The 22,771-nt window shown below is 38.2% G+C and overlaps 1 protein-coding gene and 1 pseudogene across 17 annotated transcripts in view; both read left to right on the forward strand.

The window, feature by feature from the left end:
• Nucleotides 1–22,771, forward strand: part of PCBP3 (poly(rC) binding protein 3) — a 238,106-nt gene that overhangs the window by 7,647 nt on the left and 207,688 nt on the right. The gene's annotated exons all lie outside the window — the stretch shown is intronic.
• On the forward strand, nucleotides 14,190–14,733 carry LOC138427745 (microtubule-associated proteins 1A/1B light chain 3B pseudogene; annotated as a pseudogene).

Below are 22,771 nucleotides of genomic sequence, written 5' to 3' on the forward strand. Positions count from 1 at the left end.
CTGGTTGGATCTCCTTGCAGTCTAAGGGACTCTCAAGAGTCTTCTCCAACACCACAGTTCAAAAGCATCAATTCTCGGGCACTCAGCCTTCTTCACAGTCCAACTCTCACATCCATACATGACCACAGGGAAAACCATAGCCTTGACTAGACAGACCTTAGTCGGCAAAGTAATGTCTCTGCTTTTGAATATGCTATCTAGGTTGGTCATAAGTTTTCTTCCAAGGAGTAAGCGTCTTTTAATTTCATGGCTGCAATCACTATCTGCAGTGATTTTGGAGCCCCAAAAATAAAGTCTGACACTGTTTCTACTGTTTCCCCATCTATTTCCCATGAAGTGATGGGACCAGATGCCATGATCTTCGTTTTCTGACTGTTGAGCTTTAAGCCAACTTTTTTTTCACTCTCCTCTTTCACTTTCATCAAGAGGCTTTTAACTGGAGACTGGTAAATATTAGTAATATTTAACCACACTGTGGAAGCTAATTGTGCTGCCAAATAAGCCAAAATTAAAACTGTGTTCCTCTCTAGGTCTTGTTTGAAGTTTTTCCAAGTATGTTGTCTATCAAGGGGCCAGTTAGATTTCTTGTGAACAAACCATCCTGCTCACTTTCTCCAGAATCCATCTTGGGAGTTCCTGCCTGTCTACCTCTCCTCACTGCAGAGGAAATATCTCTCATTCTCATTCCTTTTCCCCTGATCAAAATCTTAATCATCCTTCACGGCTGGCACAGGACCTGCTGAAATCCTCTACGTGAACTCTGGCTCATCGTGAACATTCCTATCACTTTTTACAGTACTATCCTACATCAGAGGTGCAAAGGGCAGGGTTCAGTTGTGTTTATGAGTGGTTGGTTGATCAGAAGAGTCTTCACATCCAAGTGCAAGCTTCTCTCCTTTGTCTGAGCTCTACAGTGGGAAGCTAGGTAGAGTGGACAGACTATGTGAATGAAGTTGAGCTCACCATGTCCTCACCTTCTAGTATTCATACCTTGTTTAATACCCCTATCCCCATTGAGGTGGGACCTGCGACTTGCTTCTAACTAATGGAATAAGGCAAAAGTGATGGTACACAAATTCCATTATTACATTACATTATGCAATTCTATCTTGCTAGAAACTGATTTGCTGTTGTTGTTGCTTAATCACTAAGTCATGTCCTACTCTTTGTGACCCCGTGGACTGTAGCCTGTCAGGCTCCTCTGTTCATTTCCCAAGCACGAATACTGGAGTGGGTTGCCATTAACTTCTCCAGGGGATCTTCCCAACCCGGGGATTGAATCTGTGTCTCTTGCATTGACAGGTGGGTTCTTTACCACTGAGCCACCGGGGAAGCCCGGAAACTGATTTAGAGAGTCTCTCTGCTGGCTTGAGTAAGCACCTGTGTTGGAGAAGCCCACACAGCAGGAACTGCAAGGTGGCCTTTAGGAGCTGAGGGCCACCTCCAGAGACAACCAATGGGAAGTAGGGACCCTCAGTCTTACAGCAAGGAAGCAGCTTCCACCAACAACCTGAGTGAGCTTGGAAGCAGATTCTTCCCCAGTTAAGCCTGCAAATGAGAATATGATCTTGCCAACATCATGACTGCAGCCTTATGAGACCCTAAGCAGAGGACCCAGTCAAGCCTGTTCAGACTTGTGGCCTTGTTTCAGTTTGTCATGCAGCTGTAGAAGACTAATGGTCCAAATTTGTACTGACCTCCCAGTGACCTCACTAGAGGTGGGTTTAGGCTGATGAAAGTTGTTTGAATCTATTGGAGATAAACAATTTTTAAATTATTAAAGTCTTTTTCTATTTATAAAAGAATTGAAATAGGCAGAAAGTATAAAGCACAAAATCAACATCATCTATAATCTTACCACGCAAGGATAGCCAGTTTTTTCTACTTTTATATAATATATGATATGCATTTCCTCAAGTTGGGATTCATTCCATAATATGTTTTATGAACAACTTTCTTCTTTGTAGATAGTGAACATTTGTTGCATCATATCATATTTTTCTAAATTATTATTTTGAATGACTGCATAATATTCCAGTGGGTGTCCCAATTTATTGAACCACTTTCATATAGCTGGGCATTGATGCCGTTTATAATATTACCTTAATGAATAATGCTTTGATAAGTATCCTTACAAAACTCATTGTGTGTATCCTTGATTATTCTGAAAGAGATTTCTAAAGGCAGAATTCTCATGTCAAAACTTGTAGAGGTTTTTAAGCTTTTCGATATTAACCATATAGCTTCCAGTGTTCTTTAAAAAGTGTACAACTCAAGCATCTGTTTCTGTAACTCACCACGTGGGGATAGGACAGAACTATTGATTTTTGAGCATTTAGGTTCCTGTTTTCCTAACCCTGTTTGCAAAGTGCTTTTAAATTATTCATTAAAGTGCAGTATTCTATTTATAGACACATTTGTGTATGAGATTGCTCCCTTAATGTCTGGGCAAAAAGCCTTTGAATTGCTATTATCACATCCCTGTCTTTGCAAATCCTTTTCTACTCCTATCCACCCTTTCTTTGTTTTCAACCAAATAGAGACACTGAAAAGAAGGTTTTGTAGTTGAAATGGTTACTCAGATGAAGTAGCTCTTCTGAATGAGCTCTTTTTCTTTTCTTCTCATCGTTCATTAATTAGTTGACTTCAAAAAGATGAAAGATCAGAAAAGTATTAATTATTAATTCAAAAATATTGTTCCTAATTCATAAAATAAGGAGTGCTTATTTAGAAATTTTATGAAATAGTGATTAGCATCAAAAGCAGAATAAAATTCTTTAATTAATTCCACCACCCACAGATGACTACAATATAAACAAAACTTGTTCATACTAGCCTATTATTATCATCTATTGATTAGATGCTGATTACTAATGTTTTAGGGGAAAATTTTGAGTCCATGTCTATGAATGAAATTGATCTGTAATTTTCTTTTCCTGTAGCTGTTCACTGTCTAATTTGAGATGAATGTTTACTTTATCATTTGCAGCTTTTATCTTTTACTAGTGTGCACATTTAAGGTGACACATTTCCTTATAAATGTTTCAGCTGCATCATACAGAGTTTGATTTGGGGTATTTTCATCATTATTTAGTAAATGCTATGCACTAAATTGTTCCTCCCTCAAATTCCCCTGCTGAAGCTCAAACCCCAGATTCATGGTACTGGGAGATGGGGCCTTCAGAAGGTGATTAGGTTTAAATGAGGTCATGAGTGTGAGGTCATTATGAAAGGATTAGTGCCTTATAGGAAGAGACCAGAGAGCTTGCCCTCTTTCTCTCTTTCCTTGCCATGTGAGGTCACAACAAGAAAGGAGATAGCTGGAAGCTAGGTAGTGGGCCTTCACCAGAACATGACCGTGTCAGCACCTTGATCTCAGACTTCCCAGCCTCCAGAACTGAGAAGTAAATGTCTATGTTTAAGCCCCCAGTCTATGGTATTTTGTTATAGCAGCCTGAGCTAGTACAATATAATTTTCATTAAGATATCTTTCTTTGATTTGTAAGTCATTTAGAAGTATATTTTAAAATTTCTGAACATTTGCATATTTTCTTATTTTATTCTTTTCCATCACAATTGCATTGCCCGGAGATCACGCTCTTTATTTTAATCTTTTGAAATTTTCTGATGTGCCTTATAGTAGAATATGGTCCATGTGTTTTCTCAAATGTTCCTGTGTGCTTGAAAACAGTTCAGTGTTCTTTATATCCTGTTCAGCTAACTCGATAAGCATATTACTCACATCTTCTGTTTTCTGACTGCCTTTTTGTCTGGTTGTTATATCTGTTACTAAGATAATTACACAATTTCATTGTGATTATGGATTTGTCTTATTTCTTCTTGCAGTTATGTCAACTTTTATTTATATACTTTGAAACCATATTATTAGGAGACTGCAAATTTAAAATTGTTATGTCGTCCTGATGAATTCAGACTTTAATTATTATGAGTGGTTCTCTTTATCTCTAGTAATGTATCTTTGCCTTTTTGTTGTAGTGTGTCTGATACTATTATGGTTATATCAGATTTCTTTAGGCTCATATTTGCATGAAATCTTTGTTTTTTATCATTTTATTGTCAGCCTTACTATGTTTTTGTACCTTAGATATATCTCTTGCAAAGGTTATACAGTTAGATTTTTTTCATCCAATCTGATTATCTTTGTCCTCTAATGGGAGCATTCAACTCATTTACTTTGAATGTAATTACAATCTATTTGAGTTTAAATCTACAGGTCTATTATATGTCACTCTTGTCCCATGTTTTAGGTGTTTATTTTTCTCTCTTGTGTTATTTGAAACTAGTATTATGATTTTGAAAAATCATTCTGCTTTTCCACTCTCTCTAGTGTATTGGAGGTTATATTCTATTTTCTTTTTGTGGTTACCATGTGAATTAGATAACGTGTTATTAACTCATCCAGATAATTCATTTATACCTTTCTCTTGGGCCATCCAGAGACTGCAGTTTCTTAGAATACTTAAACTCCATTCTCCCCTTCAGATTTATGTGTACTTGTAACTGTATATTTTAATTCTATATGCTCTTTTTAAACTCAACAAACTAACATTAACAGTGTTAATATTTAACATACTGTCTATGTTCATTTAGATTTACTCATCTTGATAGCTCAGTTGGTAAAGAATCTGCCTGCAATGCAGGAGACCCCGGTTCGATTCCTAGGTTGGGAAGATCTGCTGGAGAAGGGATAGGCTACCCATTCCAGTATTCTTGGGCTTCCCTTTTGGCTCAGATGGTAAAGAATCCGCCTGCAATGTGGGAGACATGGGTTCAATCCCTGGGTTGGGAAGATCCCCTGGAGAAGGTAAAGGCTAGCCATTCCAGTAGTCTGGCCTGCTATACTATACAGTCCATGGGGTAGAAAAGAGCTGAACACAACTGAACAACTTTCTCTTTCACTTATCTGTTCTTTGCTTTTCATTGCTCTCTTACATTTCTGACCTTTATTTTGGGGTCATTTCCCTTCTGCTTGAAGAGCCTTCTTTAGAAAAGTGGAATTCTTTTTGCCTATCAACTGATAGTCAGTCAGTCAGTCAGTTCAGTCGCTCAGCTGTGTTCGACTCTTTGCAACCCCATGAATCACAGCACTCCAGGCCTCCCTGTCCATCACCAACTCCCAGAGTTCACTCAAACTTATGTCCATGGAGTCGGTGATACCATTCAGCCGTCTCATCCTCTGTTGTCCCCTTTTCCTCCTGCCCCCAATCCCTCCCAGCATCAGAGTCTTTTCCAATGAGTCAACTCTTCGCATGAGGTGGCCAAAGTACTGGAGTTTCAGCTTTAGCATCATTCTAGCTTTAGCATCATTCCTTCCAAAGAACACCCAGGGCTGATCTCCTTTAGGATGGACTGGTTGGATCTCCTTGCAGTCCAAGGGACTCTCAAGAGTCTTCTCCAACACCACAGTCAAAAGCATCAATTCTTTGGCACTCAGCTTTCTTCACAGTCCAACTCTCACTTCCATACATGACCATTGGAAAAACCATAGCCTTGACTAGACGGACCTTTGTTGGCAAAGTAATATCTCTGCTTTTGAATATATTATCTAGGTTGGTCATAACTTTCCTTCCAAGGAGTAAGCGTCTTTTAATTTCATGGCTTCAGTCACCATCTGCAGTGATTTTGGAGCCCAAAAAAATACAGTCTGACACTGTTTCTACTGTTTCCCCATCTATTTCCCATGAAGTGATGGGACCAGATGCCATGATCTTAGTTTTCTGAGCGTTGAGCTTTAAGCCAAACTTTTCACTCTCCTCTTTCACTTTCATCAAGAGGCTTTTTAGTTCTTCATTTTCTGCCATAAGGGTGGTGTCATCTGCATATCTGAGGTTATTGATATTTCTCCTGGCAATCTTGATTCCAGCCGGTGCTTCTTCCAGCCCAGCGTTTCTCATGATGTACTCTGCATAGAAGTTAAATAAGCAGGGTGACAGTATACAGCCTTGACGTACTCCTTTTCCTATTTGGAACCAGTCTGTTGTTCCATGTTCAGTTCTAACTGTTGCTTCCTGACCTGCATACAGGTTTCTCAAGAGGCAGGTCAGGTGGTCTGGTATGCCCATCTCTTTCAGAATTTTCCACAGTTTATTGTGATCTACACAGTCAAAGGCTTTGGCCTAGTCAATAAAGCAGAAATAGATGTGATAGTAGACACTCCTGATTTTTCTAAAAGTACTTAGATTTCACTTTTATTATTTAAAAAATTCCTTTACTTCAAATTTTTTTGGGGGGTATGTTTTACATGTGTAAAATTCACCTTTTTAAAGTTTAGATTCAGTGGTTTTTGGTATTTACAAAGTTGTACAACTTTCATCAATACCTAATTTCAGAGCATTTTTATCACCTTAAAGAAAAAAACAAACCCTCATACCTCTTAACAGTCACTCCCCATTCCTCCTTTCCCCCAGAACTTGGCAACCATTAATCTACTTTCTGTCTATAAGGTTTTGCTTAATATGTACTTTTTGTATGGGTGGAGTCATAAATATGTGACCTCTGGTATCTAGTTGCTTTCATTTACTAGAATAATGTCAAGGTCCTTCCATGATCCACTGTAACATGGCTGATTAGTACGTATGGATAGATTGCATTTTGCTTATCCATTCATCAGTAGGCAGACATTTGGCTTTTTTGCATTTTTTGTCTATTATGAATAATGTGCTGTCAACAGTCATGTGCAGATTTTTTTTTTATGTACAAATTTTTGTATGAAAACATGTTTTCATTTCTTTTGACTATATACTTAGGAGTGAAATTGCTGGGTCAAATAATAACTCTTAACTTTTTCAGTAACTGCCAGACTGTTTTCCAAAGCTGCTGTACCATTTTATCCTACCAGCCATGCATAAGGGTTCCAGTTTTTCCACATCTTCACCAACACTTGTTATTTTCAATTTTTTGATTATTGCCATCCTAGTGGGTATGAAGTGGTGTCTAACTGTGGTATTGATTAGTATTTCCCTGATAACTGATGCTTTTGAGCACTTTTTTGTGTGCTCATAGCCATTTGTATGGGAGAAGGCAATGGCACCCCACTCCAGTACTCTTGCCTGGAAAATCCCACAGATGGAGGAGCCTGGTAGGCTGCAGTCCATGGGGTCGCGAAAAGTCGGACACGACTGAGCGACTTCACTTTCACTTTTCACTTTCATGCATTGGAGAAGGAAATGGGAACCCACCCCAGTGTTCTTGCCTGGAGAATCCCAGGAATGGCAGAGCCTGGTGGGTTGCAGTCTCTGGGGTCGCACAGAGTCGCACACGACTGAAGCGACTTAGCAGCAGCAGCAGCAGCAGCAGCAGCGGCAGCAGCCATTTGTATATCTTTGGAGAAATTCCTGTTTAGATCCTTTGGCCATTTTAAAGTTGGATTGTCTTTTTATTGCTGGGCTGTAAAGAACCTGCCTGCCAGTGCAGGGGACATAAGCGATGTGGGTTCGATCCCTGGGGGAGGGCATAGCAACCCACTCTAATATTCTTATCTAGAGAATCCCATGGACAGAGGAGCCTGGTGGGCTATAGTCCATAGGGTTGCACAGAGTTGGACATAACTGAAGTGACTTAGCGCTAGCACAAAAATTCTTTCTATATTGTTTACCAATTCCTTATCAAATACATGATTTGTAAATATTTCCAACTGTGAGTTGCCTTTTCACTTTCATGATAGTGTCCTTTGATGAACATTTTCATGAAGTCTAATTTAGCTATTTTTTCTTTTGTTGCTTGTGCTTTAGGTGTTATATTTAAGACAGCATTGCCTAATCCCAGATTACAAAAATTTACACCTGTGTTTTATTCTAAAGTGTTAGCTCTTAAATTCAGACTTTTGATACATTTTGAGTTAATTTTTATGTATGATGTGAGGGAGTAGCGTATGTATCTGTCTATCCAGTTGTCTGAGCACCATTTGTTGAAAAGACTATTTCCTCAGTGAATGGTCTTTTAACAGCTTTGTCGAAAATCAGTTGACCATAGAACATGGATTTATTTCTGGACTCTCAATCTGAGTCCATCCATCTGTATATCTATCTTTATGCCAAAACCACACAGTCACGATTACTGGAACTTTGTGGTAAGTTTTGAAATTGGGAAGTGTGAGTCCTCCAACTTTGTTGTTCTTATTTAAGATTGTTTTGGTTATTCCTGATCCCTTGCATTTCCATGATTTTTAGGATTAGCTTGTCAATTTTTGCATAAAAGGCAGCTGGAATTTTGGTAGGGATTGCACTGAATGTGTAGATCAGTCTGGGAATACTGCTATTTTGACTGTAGTAAGTCTTCTAATCCACGAGCATGGAATTTATTAGCTGTAATAGTTTTTTTTTTAGTGGACTCTGAACGTTTTCTGTGTGTATATAGTTAACTTTATGCCTTCCTTTCTAATCTGGATGCCCTGTAGCTTATTTATTTGGCCGCGCTAGGTCGTAGTCATAGGTGTCTGGGAATTTCTGTCTTTGTTGCAGCATGTGTGATCTTTGGTTGTGCCATATCAACTCTTGGTTGTGGCATGTGGGATCTTGTTCCCTGACCAGGGATAGAGCCCGGGCCCCCTGCACTGGGAGCTTAGCTACTGGACCACCAGGAAAGTCCCTGTATTTTTATTTCTTGTGTGATTGCCCTAGTTATAACTCCTAGTATAATGTTGAATTGTCTTGACAGAAACCCTTGTCTTCTTCCTGATCTTAGGGGGAGAGCTTTCAGCCTTTCACCACTAATTATATTGTTAGCTTCAGATTTTTGTAAATGCCCTTTTTTAGGTTGAGGAAGTTTCCATCTAGTTTTATTTTGTTTTTCTAATCATAAAAGATTATTATTGTCAGATGCTCCCTGTAATCTATTGAGATGATCATGTGGTTTTGTCCCTCTGAATGTTGTGCATTATATTGACCGATGTTCACATGTTGAAGGAACCCTGCATTCCTTAGATAAATTCCAGTTAGTCATGGTGGATAATCCTGTTATATGTTGCTAGATTTAGATTGTTAGTGTTTTATGGAGGATTTCTGCATATGTATTCATTAGGCATATTGGCCCATAGTTTTCTTTTTTCTTGGTGATATCTTTGGTTTTGATATTGGGATTATATTGGTCTCATAGAACGAATTGGGAAGTGTCCTTTTGTACTTTTTGGAAGAGTCTTTGAAGGATTGATGTTAATTCCTTAAATGTTTGGCAGAATTCACTATTGAAGTCAGTTTGTTATTGTTCAGTTGCTAATTCATGTCCAACTCTTTCTGATCCCATGGACTGCAGCATGCCAGGCTTCCCTGTCCTTCACTATTTTCCTCCTGGAGTTTGCTCAAACTCATGTCCATTAAGTCAGCTATCTCATCCTTTGTTACCCCCTTCTCCTGCTCTCAGTCTTTCCCAGCATCAGGGTCTTTTCCAATGACTCGACTCTTTGCATCACGTGGCCAAAGTATTGGAGCTTCAGCGTCAGTCCTTCCAATGAATATTCAGGTTTGATTTCCTTTAGGATTGACTGGCTTGATTTCCTTGCTGTCCAAGGGACTCTTCAAGAGTCTTCTCCAGCACCTTAGTTCAAAAGCATCAATTCTTCAGCAGTTGGTCCTGAACTTTTCCTTGTGGGAAGTTTTTCAGTTACTAAATCAAAGTCATTACCTGTCTTAGGTCTATTCAGATTTGTTATTTCTTGTTGAATCAATTTTGGTAATTTTTGTCTTTCTAGGAATTCAGGCATTATACCTAGGTTATCTAGGCAAACAATTGCTCATTGTATTTCTTGATGATCCTTTTTATTTCTGTAAAGTTCTTAATTTCATTTTTGATTTTAGTAATTTAAGTGTTCCTTCTCTTTTTCTTGTGGATGTGGATATGGATAAAGTTTTTTCGGATCTTTTCATAGAATCAACTTTTGGTTTCATTGTTTTTTGTTCTCTATTGTTTTCTATTTCTTAATTCATTTATTTTTGTGCTAATGCTTGTTTTTTCCTTTCTTCTGCTTTCTTTGTATTTAGTTTGTTCTTTTCTAATTTCTTAAGGTGAATAAATGGTAAGGTTATTGATTTGAGATATTTATTCTTTTATAATATAGGTATTCACAGCTACAGATTTATCTCATCAGTGATGAGATAAATTGCTGCCTATCAATGTTTTGGTATGTTGTGATTTCATTTTCAGTTATCTCAAAGTATTTTCTAATTTTCTCTGTGCTTTCTTCTTTGATTCCATGTTTCTTTAGAAATGTGTTGTTTAATTGTTACAAAGTTGTGAATGTTTATATTTGTGTTCTTGATGTCTGAATTTCTTTCCCTTGCCATCAGAAAACATACTTTGATTTCTTTCCTTTAAATGACTTTGACATTTGTTTTTTGAGTGTAACATTTAGTCTCTCCTGGATCATGTTCCATGTGTACTTTAAAATAATGTGTTTTGAAAACTTAGCCAAGATGGTGGGGTAGGAAGACCCTGAGCTCAAATCCTCATGGGCACACCAAAATTACAACTACTTACAAAGCAACTATTTATGAGAAAGACTGGAATCTACTGGAAAAGATCTTCTACTACTAGAGATATAGAGAAGAAATTAGATGGACTATTGCATTATAGTAAAGACCCATACACCTGGATGGGCGACCCATAAATGGGAGAATAATTTCAGAGGTTTTCTCCAAGGCATGAGAGGTCCAAATTCCATGTGGGGCTCTCCATCCTGGGGGTCCTATATCAGGAAGATAAACCTGTAGAATGTGTGGCTTTTTGAAGGTCAGGGAGCTAACTTTTGGGAGAGCCAGAGGGCTGTAGGAAATAGACACTCTGCTCTTAAAATGTGCACACAAAATCTCATATGATCTGGGACCCAGGACAGAAGCAGTAATTTGAGAGGAGCCTGGGTCAAGCCGACCGACTTATCTTGGAGAGCCTCCCAGAGAGGCAGGAAGCAACTGGAGCTCATCTTGGAGACATAGACAGGGGATAGCCATTTTGGGGTCCTTCTATCACATAGACACTGGTGCTGGCAAGTACCATTTTGGAATCCTTTCTCTAGCTTATTAGCCTTGGGGCCCAGCTCTGCCTATGCCCACCAGCCTCTAGATACCAGGAGATACCTCAGGTCAAGCAAATAGCTGGATGAGGACATAGCCTCATCCCAATTGCAGCAGACTGCCTTACGACCCTTTGAGCTCACAGTCATCCCTGGATATGTCCACCAGAGGACCCAGGACCCAGCCTGGCACACTAGTGTTTGGCACTAGATTCTGGCCCTGTAACCAGAGAACCTTGGGCCCAGCTCTGCCCACCAGTCAGCAGGCACCACCTCCAAGGGGTCTTAGGGCAGACACTAGCATCAGGAGTACCACAGACCTGCAACTGCCATGGCAGGGTTCAGCCCTCCCACAAATAGGCTGGCATCAGCCTTGGGACCCACTGGGCCACTGCCCATGCCAGAACCCACCTCAGACACTTTAGGCTCTCAGCCACCTGCCCTAGGATCTGGCCCTAGAATCTGGCCCTAGGCACCAGAGGGCCTACGCAAACTTCAGGATACTGTGTACTCTGCAGCCAGCAGCGTCAGGAACTGACCCCACCAACTAGTGGTCCAAAATTGCCCTGAGACCCCTGGGTCATGCAGCTAAATCCTAGGACCCAGAACTATCTGTCAGAAGGCCAGCACTAGCCCCAGGACCTGGCTTCACCCACCAGTGGTCAGGCACCAGCCCCGGGAACTTCCGGATTCTTACCTTACCCATCCATCAGCAGATGGGCACTAGATCTAGGAACACCTGCCTCATAAGACACACCCCAGAACCTGGCCCTGTCCACCAGTGAGCCAGCACTAGCCCTGGGAACCACCAGATATCTGCAGCCAGCTACCTTGTGACCTGGCCCCACCAACCAGTGACTGGCAGCCTCTGCATTAGGCAGGGCCTGGAACCAACCACTGTGTGGGTCACTGTGCCTACTAGACCACTCATAATAGTCAGTCCACCACAACAGAAGGACTGTATAATGGACATAGTGGGCAAACTTAGATCATATAGCTCTGGTAACCAACAGTGAGTCTTCTTCTGTGACACATAGGATGTCTCCTTAAAAAGGCAACATCTCCAAGGCTGGGAAATGTAAAAACAGTGAATTAGGCAGAATGAGGAGACAGAGGAACATGTTACAAATGAAGGAGCAAGATAAAGCCCTAGAAGGAGAACTAAGTGAAATGGAGATAGGCAGTCTACCCAATAAAGAGTTCAAATAATGATCATAAAGATAATCAAAGAACTTGGGAGAAGAATGGATGAACAGAGTGAGAAGTTAGAAGTTTCTAGCAAAGAGTTAGAAAATATAAAGAACAACCAAACAGAGGACTACAATAACATAAATTAAAAATACATTAGAAGGAATCAACAGCTGATTAAATGATGTAAAGGAATAGATGAGCAACCTGGAAGACAGTATTGAAAATCACTGATGCTTAATGGCAAAAGGAATAAAAAGAAATGAGGACAGTTTAAGAGACTTCTGGGACAGCATCAAACATAGTACCATTCACATTTTAGGAGTCCCTGAAGGAGAAGAGAGAAAGAGGCAGAGAACCTATTTAGAGACAAAATAGCTTAAAAGTTCCTTGACTTGGGAAAAAAAAGAACAGACATCCAGGCATCCAGGTCCAGGAAACAAAGAGAGTCCCAAGCAGGATCAGCCAAGCAAGGATAACACCAAGACACATTGTAATTGGCAGAAATGAAAGATAAAGAGAGAATATTAAAAGAAACAAGGGAAAAGTGACAAGTTAAGTACAAGGGAATGCCCATATGTCTATCAGCTGACTTTTCAGTAGAAACTTAAAGCCAGAAGCAAGTGGGGAAGGGAAAAACCTACAACTAAGAGTACTTTTCCTAACAAGGCTTTCATTCATTTTCATGGAGAGATTAAAAAAAAAGTTATAGACAAGCAAAAGTCTCAGAGTTCATCACCATCTTAACAAGTTCAAACCAGCTTAACAAGAAATGTTAAAAGGACTTCTTTAAGTGAAAAAGAAAAGTCCACAACTAGAAACACGAAAATTACAAAAGGAAAAGTCTCACTGGCAATGGCAAAAGCACAGTGAAGGTTGTATATCAACTATGTACAAAACTGGTAGGAAGATTAAAAGACAAAAGTAACAAAATAGGCTATATATGAAATAAGTATTAATACTTAAGGGATACACAGAACAAAAAGATGTAAAATATTATATCAAATCCAGCAATCATAGAGAGAGAAGAGTAAAAATACAGGGTTATTAAAGTATGTTTGAACTTAAGAGATAAGTCACTTAAAATAGTCATATATGTATAGGTAAATATAAACTTCCTAGTAACCACAAAAATCTATGATAAATAATAATCTATAATTATCTATTACCTATTATTATCTTTAATAAGTTTATAATCCATAAAGAGAAAGGAATCCAAAGGTAACACTGAAGATATTCACCAAATCACAAGGAAAGAGAGCAAAAGAAGAAAGGAAGAAAAAGGAACTAGAAAAACAACCTCAGAACAACTAACAAAATGGCAATAAGGACATACCTATCAATAATTACTTTGTGTGTAAGTAATCTAAATGTTCTAATCAGAAGACTTAGGGTGGCTGAATGGATATAGAAACAAGACCCATCCATAGGCTGCTTATGAGAGACTCATTTCAGATCTAAAGACAGACAGACTGAAAATGAGGGGATGGTAAAAGCTATTCCATGGAAATGGAAATGAGAAGGAAGCTGGGGTAGCAATATTTATATCAGACAAAAACTGGACTTTAAAACAAAGTCTGTAACAAGAGACAAAGAAGGATATTATGTAGTAACCATGGGATCAATCCAAAAAGAAGGTATAACAATTATAAATATATATGCACCCAAAATACGAGCACCTAAACACATAGAGCAAATACGGAGAGACATAAAGGGACAAATTAACAGTAACACAATAATAGTAGGGAACTTCAACACCCCACTTGCGTCAATGGATAGACTGTCCAGACAGAAAATTACTAAAGAAACACAGGCCTTAAATGACATTAGATTAAATGGAATTAATAAATATATATGCATAGAACAATCCACCTAGAAGAATACATATTCTTTTCAAGTGCACATGGAACATTCTCCAGGATAGATTACATTCTAGGCCATAATACAAGTTTCATTAAGTTTAAGAAAGCTGACAAGAGAAGTCGCTGTCGCCACCGTCGGAGCTGTCGCCGCCTCCGCCGCCGCCTGGACCCTCCAACTCGCCACCCCCACCCAGCCTGCAGCGCCATGTCGTCCGAGAAAACCTTCAAACAGCGCCGAACCTTCGAACAAAGAGTAGAAGATGTCCGACTTATCCGAGAGCAGCATCCTACCAAAATCCCGGTAATAATAGAACGATACAAAGGTGAGAAACAGCTTCCTGTCCTGGATAAAACAAAGTTCCTGGTGCCTGATCATTCATGTCAATATGAGTGAGCTCATCAAGATAATAAGAAGGCGCTTACAGCTCAATGCTAATCAAGCCTTCTTCCTGTTAGTGAATGGACATAGCATGGTGAGTGTGTCCACTCCGATTTGTGAAGTGTATGAAAGCGAGAAGGATGAAGATGGATTCCTGTATATGGTATACGCCTCTCAGGAGACTTTTGGAATGAAATTATCTGTGTAAGACTAAAAGAAAAATGCGTCTGTTACAGAATTTTTTAAACCCTTACCAAGGAATAAAAAAGGGATGTTACCAACTGAGGTTGATCAGTTCATCTAATCACCCATCATCAAAACAGTAGTTTCCTGCCTAGGAGATTTAGGAAGTTGGTTTTTTTGTACTTCAAGCAGAAAAACTGAGCTCCAAGTGAGCACATTCAGCTTTGGGAAACTTTATTATTTAACCTAGGCTATCTTGTTTTTTAAATTTAATGTTTAAAAATAAAATACTTTGCATTATAAGTTGCCACTAAAATAGACCTTCAAGTTAATGTTTTTTTTTTCCCCAAAAGAAACTTGCAGTTTTGAGCATTCAGCGAGACATTGTCTTCTCTAGGTTCATAGAAGCTGCCAACTTTTTATAGAAGGGTTTGCAGTCAATTGGAGGACGCTCCTTGAGAGGATCTAAGTATATGTTGTCAGGTGTAGCCACCCACCCCCAATGCATTTGCCATAATAGTTGGCAAAAAGCAGGGTGAATGGGGGTGTACAGGAAATAAGGAAACCATGCTGCTGTCCAGGGTCCCCACTTGCTAGGAAGTGTGTTTCAAGTTAGCACTCTCGTTCCAGAGTTCTCATTTGGTTTGTTCTCTAGAAAGTAACACAAAAGAACACCACTGCTCAATAGGAACCTTGAATAATTTATAATTTTGGTCAAGTTTCTCAGAAGGCCTAGAGAAAGACATTTTTTGTTTTGAATATTAAGAGCTCAGAATGGTGCCTGCTTTGATAAACAAGCAGTTACATGGGCTTCATTCTTTGGGACAAAGGTAGAAAACTGCAGGATACTGAAACTAAAAGCATTGAAATTCAGATGCGCGTCTTCTGCCTTTTGGCTTGTAGCTGTAGATGATCCATGTTTTATGTTGTGTGTGACTAAAATCTGTTATTAAAACATTTTTAAGAGTATTTCAGTTGTGACTGTTAGGTCAGGCAGTCATCAGAGTACTCCCACTCCATGTGCATGTCACTTTTGAAAATAGCAAAAGGAAACATTCTTCACAGATATTAATGTCAAACGTTAAACATTCTTGAAGTCCAGCTAGAGTAAATAACGAGTGCTTCCTACCTGCATGGGGTTCACTATGTACCATTTTTTGTGAGAGCTGCCACAGAGGATCACAGACCCACTTGAGACTGTACACGCAGCAGGCCACCATTCTCCCTTGTGTATCTAGATGTGTGTGGAAAACCTGTATCTGTTAGTGGCAGTTATTCACTGTAATTGAGGAAGAAAAAACAATATTACTGCATACGGGCACTCAGCCCCATCTGCTCTTCCTGCTGCATGCATCTGTCCACACGTAACTTCTAACATGTATATTTTTACACTATGTACATTCTTAATTAGCCTGTCTTGTGTAGATTGTGTACATCATTATATCTGACATTCTTGTAACTACTGTGTGATCAATAAGATTCCTATAAGAAACTCTGCTTTTTAAAGACAAAAATACCGTGCCGAGAGGGCTGACTTAACTTATATCCCACATTAATGGGTGGTCACTCTATTTATAGGATCTTTAAACCATTTTTAATGAACTAAGGTGAATAAAGGCACAACTAAAAACCATCAAAAAAAAATAAGTTTAAGAAAGCTGAAATCATATCAAGCATGTTTTTCCATCACAAAGGTATCAGAGTAGAAATCAACTACAAGGCAAAAAGCTTCAAAAAAACCCCCATAAACATGTGGAGGTTAAACAATATGCTACTAGGAAAACTCAGCAGTGGCCACAGGACTGGAAAAGGTCAGTTTTCATTCCAATGCCAAAGAAAGGCAATGTCAAAGAATGCTCAAACTACTGCACAATTGCACTCATCTCACACACTAGTAAAGTAATGCTTAACTCCAAGCCAGGCTTCAGCAATACGTGAACCATGAACTTCCAGATGTTCAAGCTGGTTTTAGAAAAGGCAGAGGAACCAGAGATCAAATTGCCAACATCTGTTGGATCATGGAAAAAGCAAGAGAGTTCCAGAAAAACATCTATCTCTGCTTTATTGACTATGCCAAAGCCTTTGACTGTGTGGATCACAATAAACTGTGGAAAATTCTGAAACAGATGGGCATACCAGACCACCTGACCTGCCTCTTGAGAAACCTGTATGCAGATCAGGAAGCAACAGTTAGAACTGAACATGGAACAACAGACTGGTTCCAAATAGGAAAAGGAGTACATCAAGGTGTATATTGTCACCCTGCTTATTTAACTTCCATGCAGAGTACATCATGAGAAACGCTGGGCTGGAGGAAGCACAAGCTGGAATCAAGATTGCTGGGAGAAATATCATTAACCTCAGATATGCAGATGACACCACCGTTATGGCAGAAAATGAAGAAGAACTAAAGAGCCTCTTGATGAAAGTGAAAGAGGAGAGTGAAAAAGTTGGCTTAAAGCTCAACATTCAGAAAACGAAGATCATGGCATCTGGTCCCATCACTTCATGGGAAATAGATGGGGAAACAGTGGAAACAGTGGCTGCCTTTATTTTTCTGGGCTCCAAAATCCCTGCAGATGGTGACTGTAGCCATGAAATTAAAAGACTCTTACTCCTTGGAAGGAAAGTTATGACCAACCTAGGCAGCGTATTAAAAAGCAGAGACATTACTTTGCCAACCAAGGTCTGTCTAGTCAAGGCTATGATTTTTCCAGTAGTCATGTATGGATGTGAGAGTTGGACTATAAAGAAGACAGAGCATCGAAGAATTGATGCTTTTGAACTGTGGTGTTGGAGAAGACTCTTGAGAGTCCCTTGGACTGCAAAGAGATTCAGTCCATCCTAAAGAAAATCAGTCCTGAATATTCATTGGAAGGACTGATGCTGAAGCTGAAACTCCAGTACTTTGGCCACCTCATGTGAAGAGCTGACTCACTGGAAAAGACCCTGATGCTGGGAAAGACTGAGGGCAGGAGGAGAAGGGGATGACAGAGGTTGAGATGGTTGGATGGCATCACCGACTTGATGGACATGGGTTTGGGTAGACTCCGGGAGTTGGTGATAGACAGGGAGGCCTGGCGTGCTGCAGTTCATGGGGTCGCAAAGAGTCGGACATGACTGAGCAATTGAACTGAACTGAAATAATGAATCACTTACGAAGTCAAGGAAGAAGTCGGGAAATACAGGGAGACAAGTGAAAATGAAAACATAATGATCCAAGATCTATGGGATGCATCCAAAGCAATTCTTAGAGGGAAGTATATAGCAGTACAGGTCTACCTCAGGAAACATGAAAATTCTCAAATAAGCAAACTAACTTACACCTAAAGGAACTAGAAAAAACTAACAAAGTACAAAGTAGAAGGAAAGCAATCATTAAAAATCAGAGGAGAAATAAATTTAATAGAGACTTAAAAAATAATAGAAAAAATCAATGAAATTAAGAGCTGGTTCTTTGACAAGATAAAGAAAATTGATAAACCTTTAACCAAACTCATCAAGAATAAAAAGAGAAGGTTGAAATAAAACCAGAAGCAAAAATGAGGTTACAACTGATATCATGGAAATAAGAAAAAATTATAAGGGATTACTTTAAAAAACTATATGGTAATAAAATGCATAATGTAGAAGAAATGGAAAAATCTCTAGAAATGTATAATCTCCCAAGAATGAACCAGAAAGAAACAGAAAATATGTAGAAACGAATGACCACTAATGAAATTGAATTAGTAATTTAAAAATTCCCAGCAAACAAAATTCCAGGGCCATATGGCTTTGCAGATGAATTCTATCAAACATTTAGAGAAGAGTTAACACCTATCATTCTCAAACTATTAAAAAAAAATCAGAGGAAGAAATGCTTCCAGACTCACTGGATGAGGCCAGCATTACCCTGATTCTAAAACCAGAGAGAGATGTCATGCAAAAATAGAAAGTCATAGTCCATTATCACTGATGAACATAGATGCAAAAATCCTCATCATAATATTAGCAAGATGAATCCAACAATATATTAAAAGGATGATATGCTGTGATTGAGAGGAATTTATGCCTGGGAAGCAAGGATAGTTTAACATCTGCAGTTTAATCAGTGTGATACACCCTATTAACAAATTTAAGAATAAAAATAATGTTGAGTTGGCCATAGTTTTGTGCATTTTCTTCTGTAAGATGGCTATACTAGTTCTTAGTTGTCTTTAACTTCATTCAAAAGAATTTTGTTAGATTGTATTGTGACAGCTGACATATCAGCATACATTAAAAAAACATTAAAATTGGTGAATTTTTGTGTAGCCATTTTAATATTGAAGTTGGAAGGAAAAAAGGAACATTTTCAGCCTGTTATATGTTATTATTTCAAGAAAGGTAAAACACAACTGAAACACACAAAAAAAGATTTGTGCTGTATATGAAGAATGGATGTTTTTGAACTGTGGTGCTGGAGAAGACTCTTGAGAGTCCCTTGAACAGCAAGGAGATCAAATCAGTCATTTCTAAAGGAAATCAACCCTGAATATTCACTGAAAGGACAGATGCTGAAGCAGAAGCTCTAGTACTTTGGCTGCTTGATGGGAAAAGCTCACTCACTGATGCTGGGAAAAATTGAGGGCAAGAGGGAGAAGGGGGTGACAGAGGGTGAGATGGCTGGATGGCATCACTGACTCATTGGATATGAGTTTGAGCAAACTCAGGGAGATAGTGATGGACAGAGAAACCTGACATGCTGCAGTTCATGGAGTCAAAAAGAGTTGGAGACAACTAGTGACTGAACATTAACAGAAGAGTATGTTGCATTTCTATGCAATACAATGAACTATCAGAGAAATTAAGGAAATAACCCCATTTGCAGTCTCATCAAAAAGAATAAAACGCCTAAAAATAAACCTAATTAAGGAGATAAAAACCTATACTCAGAAAATTATAACACACTGATGAAAGAAATTGAAGATGATAGACAGATGGAGAGATATACTGTGTTCATGGATTGGAAGAATTAAAACTGGTAAAATGACCATATTGTACAAGACAATCTACAAATTCAGTGTAATCCCTATCAAAATACCTGTGGAACTTTTCACAGAGCAAGAACAACTAATTTTAAAATTTGTTTGGAAACACAGAAAACTTGGAATTATCAAAAGAAGCTTGAGGAAAAAAGAACAGAGCTGGATATATCACTCTCCCTGACTTCAGGTTATACTACAGAGCTACAGTAATCAAAACAGTATGGAACTGACAGAGGAACAGACACATAAATCAATGGAATAGATTACAAAGCCTAGAGATAAACACATGCACTTATGGTCAATTAATACATGGCAAAGGAGGCAAGAATATGCTATAAAGAAAGGATAGTCTCTTCAATAAGTAATGTTGGGAAAACTGGACAGCTGCATGTAAAAAAATGAAATAAACATTTTTCTCATACCATATACAAAAATAAACTCAAAGTGAATGAAAGACCTAAATGTAAGACCTAAAACTATGAAGCTTCTAGAAGAAAAATAGGCAGAACACCCTTTGACATAAAATGCAACAATATTTATTTTTTGGATCTGTCTCCTAAAGCAAAGGAGACAAAAGCAAAGTAAGCAAAAGGGGATTAAGAGGTATAAACTGCTATGCATAAACTAAGTAAACTGCAAGGATATATTATATAACACAGGGAAGAGAGCCAATATTTTATAATAACTTTAATGGAGTATAATCTATAAAAGTTATGAATCACTATATTGTACATCTGAAATGAATATATTTTAAATCAAATTTCAATTAAAAATAATATAGAAAATTAAGGTGAATGATAGAAATTCAAATCCCTCAAATGGTAGTATTAGGAGGTGAGGTTTTGGGAGGTGCTTAGGCCATGCTCTTGGAACCTTCACAAATGGGGTTAGTGCCCTTTAAGAGCGGCTCCAGAGAGATCCAGAGACTCTTCCACCCTATGAGGATGGGCAGGAAGGCACTGGCTGTGAACCAGGAAGGCCCTCACCACAAGTGAACTGTGCTGGCACCTTGATCTTGGAATTTTCAGCCTCTAGAAGTGTATGTAGTACATTTCTGTTTATAACTAAACAATAAAATAATATGCTTTTTGAATGGATCATTCTATAGATATCTATAAGATGTAATTGTTTTATAGTATTGTTGAAATCTGTTTCCTTGCAGATCTTGTCTTTGTTCCATCCTGTATTGAAAATGGAATATTGATGTTTCTAACTGTTATTATTGAATTGTCTAATTGCTCATTCATGTCTTTTAATTTTGTTTCATGTATTCTCAGGATCAGTTGTTAGGTACATATGTATATAATTGTTATATCTTATCAATGAATTGACTCTTTTATCAATATAAAATATCCTTTCTTTGTCTCTAGTAACAATTTTTATGTTGAAGACCATTTTGTCTGATATTGGTAAAGCCATTCCAGTTCTTGTTTGGCTACTATTTACAAGGTAAATATTTTTTCGACTTTTCACTTTTAGTCTGTTTGTCCCTTTGAATTTAAGAATGCCTCTTGTATATTGCATATAATACATAAAAATTCCATTAACACAATTTCTGCCTTTAAATTGTGATGTGTAATGTATTTACATTTAGTGCAGTTTTGATAGTTCAGTTCAGTTCAGTTCATTTCAGTCACTCAGTCATGTCCAACTCTTTGCAACCCCATGGACTGCAGCACACCAGGCCTTCCTGTCTATCACCAACTCCCGGAGTTTACTCAAACTCATGTCCATTGAGTCGATGATGCCATCCAACCATCTCATCCCCCATCGTCCCCTTCTCCTCTCACCTTCAATCTTTCCCAGCATCAGGGTCTTCTCCAATGAGTCAGTTCTTTGCATCTGATGGCCGAAGTATTGGAATTTCAACTTCAGCATTAGTCCTTCCAATGAATATTCAGGACTGATGTCCTTTAGGATGGACTGGTTGGATCTCCTTGCAGTCCAAGGGACTCTCAAGAGTCTTCTCCAACACCACAGTTCAAAAGCATCAATTCTTCGGCACTCAGCTTTCTTTATAGTCCAACTCTCACATCCATACATGACTACTGGAAAAACCGTAGCTTTGACTAGGCGGTCCTTTGTTGGCAGAGTAACATCTCTGCTTTTTAATAAACTGTCTAGGTTGGTCATAACTTTTCTTCCAAGGAGCAAGCATTTTTTAATTTCATGTCTGTAGTCACCATCTGCAGTGAAGGTGATATTTATTCCTGCCATTTTGTTAATTGTTTTCTTAATGTCTGTCTTTTTTTTTTTTTGTATTCTATCTTCTGTTATTGTCTTCTTTTGTGTTAAACAGATATTTTCTAGTGTGCTCTTTTATTTTCCTTGTCATTTCTTTTACTATTTTTGCTAGTCATATTCTTAGGGGTTGCCTGGAGCTTCTTACCATAATAGTTTATAACAATTTAGCTTGGATTATACCAATTTAATTTCAGCAGTATATAAAAATTTTGCTTTAGTATATTTCCATTTCTCCCCTTCTACTTCATACTGTTATTGTCTTATAAAGTACATCTTTATACATTTTGGGCAGATCAGCACAGATATAATTATTGCCTTTTGCAGTTATCTTTTATTTCAGACAGGAGAAAAAGTTATAAACAAAGATTACATTTATATTATCTTTTTTACTTCTATATTACCTTTTCCAGTGTTCTTTATTTATTCATCTGAATTTGAAGTACTATCTAGTGAATATCATTTCATTTTAGCCTGAAGGACTCCTTTTAGTATTTTTTATAGAGCAAGTTTTCTAGTGACCTAGTCTTTCAATTTTGTTATCTGAGAACATCTTAATTTTTAATTTCCGTTTGAAGGATAATTTTACTGGAAATAGAATTCTTGTTTTGCAGTCTTTTTCTTTTATAATTTTGAATTTGTCATCTCACAACTTTCTAGCCTGAAAGGTTTCTGGTGAGAAATGGGCTGTTATTTTATTGAGGATACCTTTTGCATGGTAAGTTGCTTCTCTTCCTGCTTTGCAGATTGTCATTGTGTTTTGATAGTTTGATTATGATTTGTATAGGTGTGGCTGTCTTGGAATTTGTCCTTAGAGTTTATTGAACTTCTTGGATTTGTTATATTTAAATCAAATATGGCATGTTTTTCACCATTATCTCTTCAA

Source organism: Ovis canadensis, chromosome 1 (genome assembly GCF_042477335.2).
Source record: "Ovis canadensis isolate MfBH-ARS-UI-01 breed Bighorn chromosome 1, ARS-UI_OviCan_v2, whole genome shotgun sequence".
Classification (NCBI taxonomy): domain Eukaryota; kingdom Metazoa; phylum Chordata; class Mammalia; order Artiodactyla; family Bovidae; genus Ovis; species Ovis canadensis.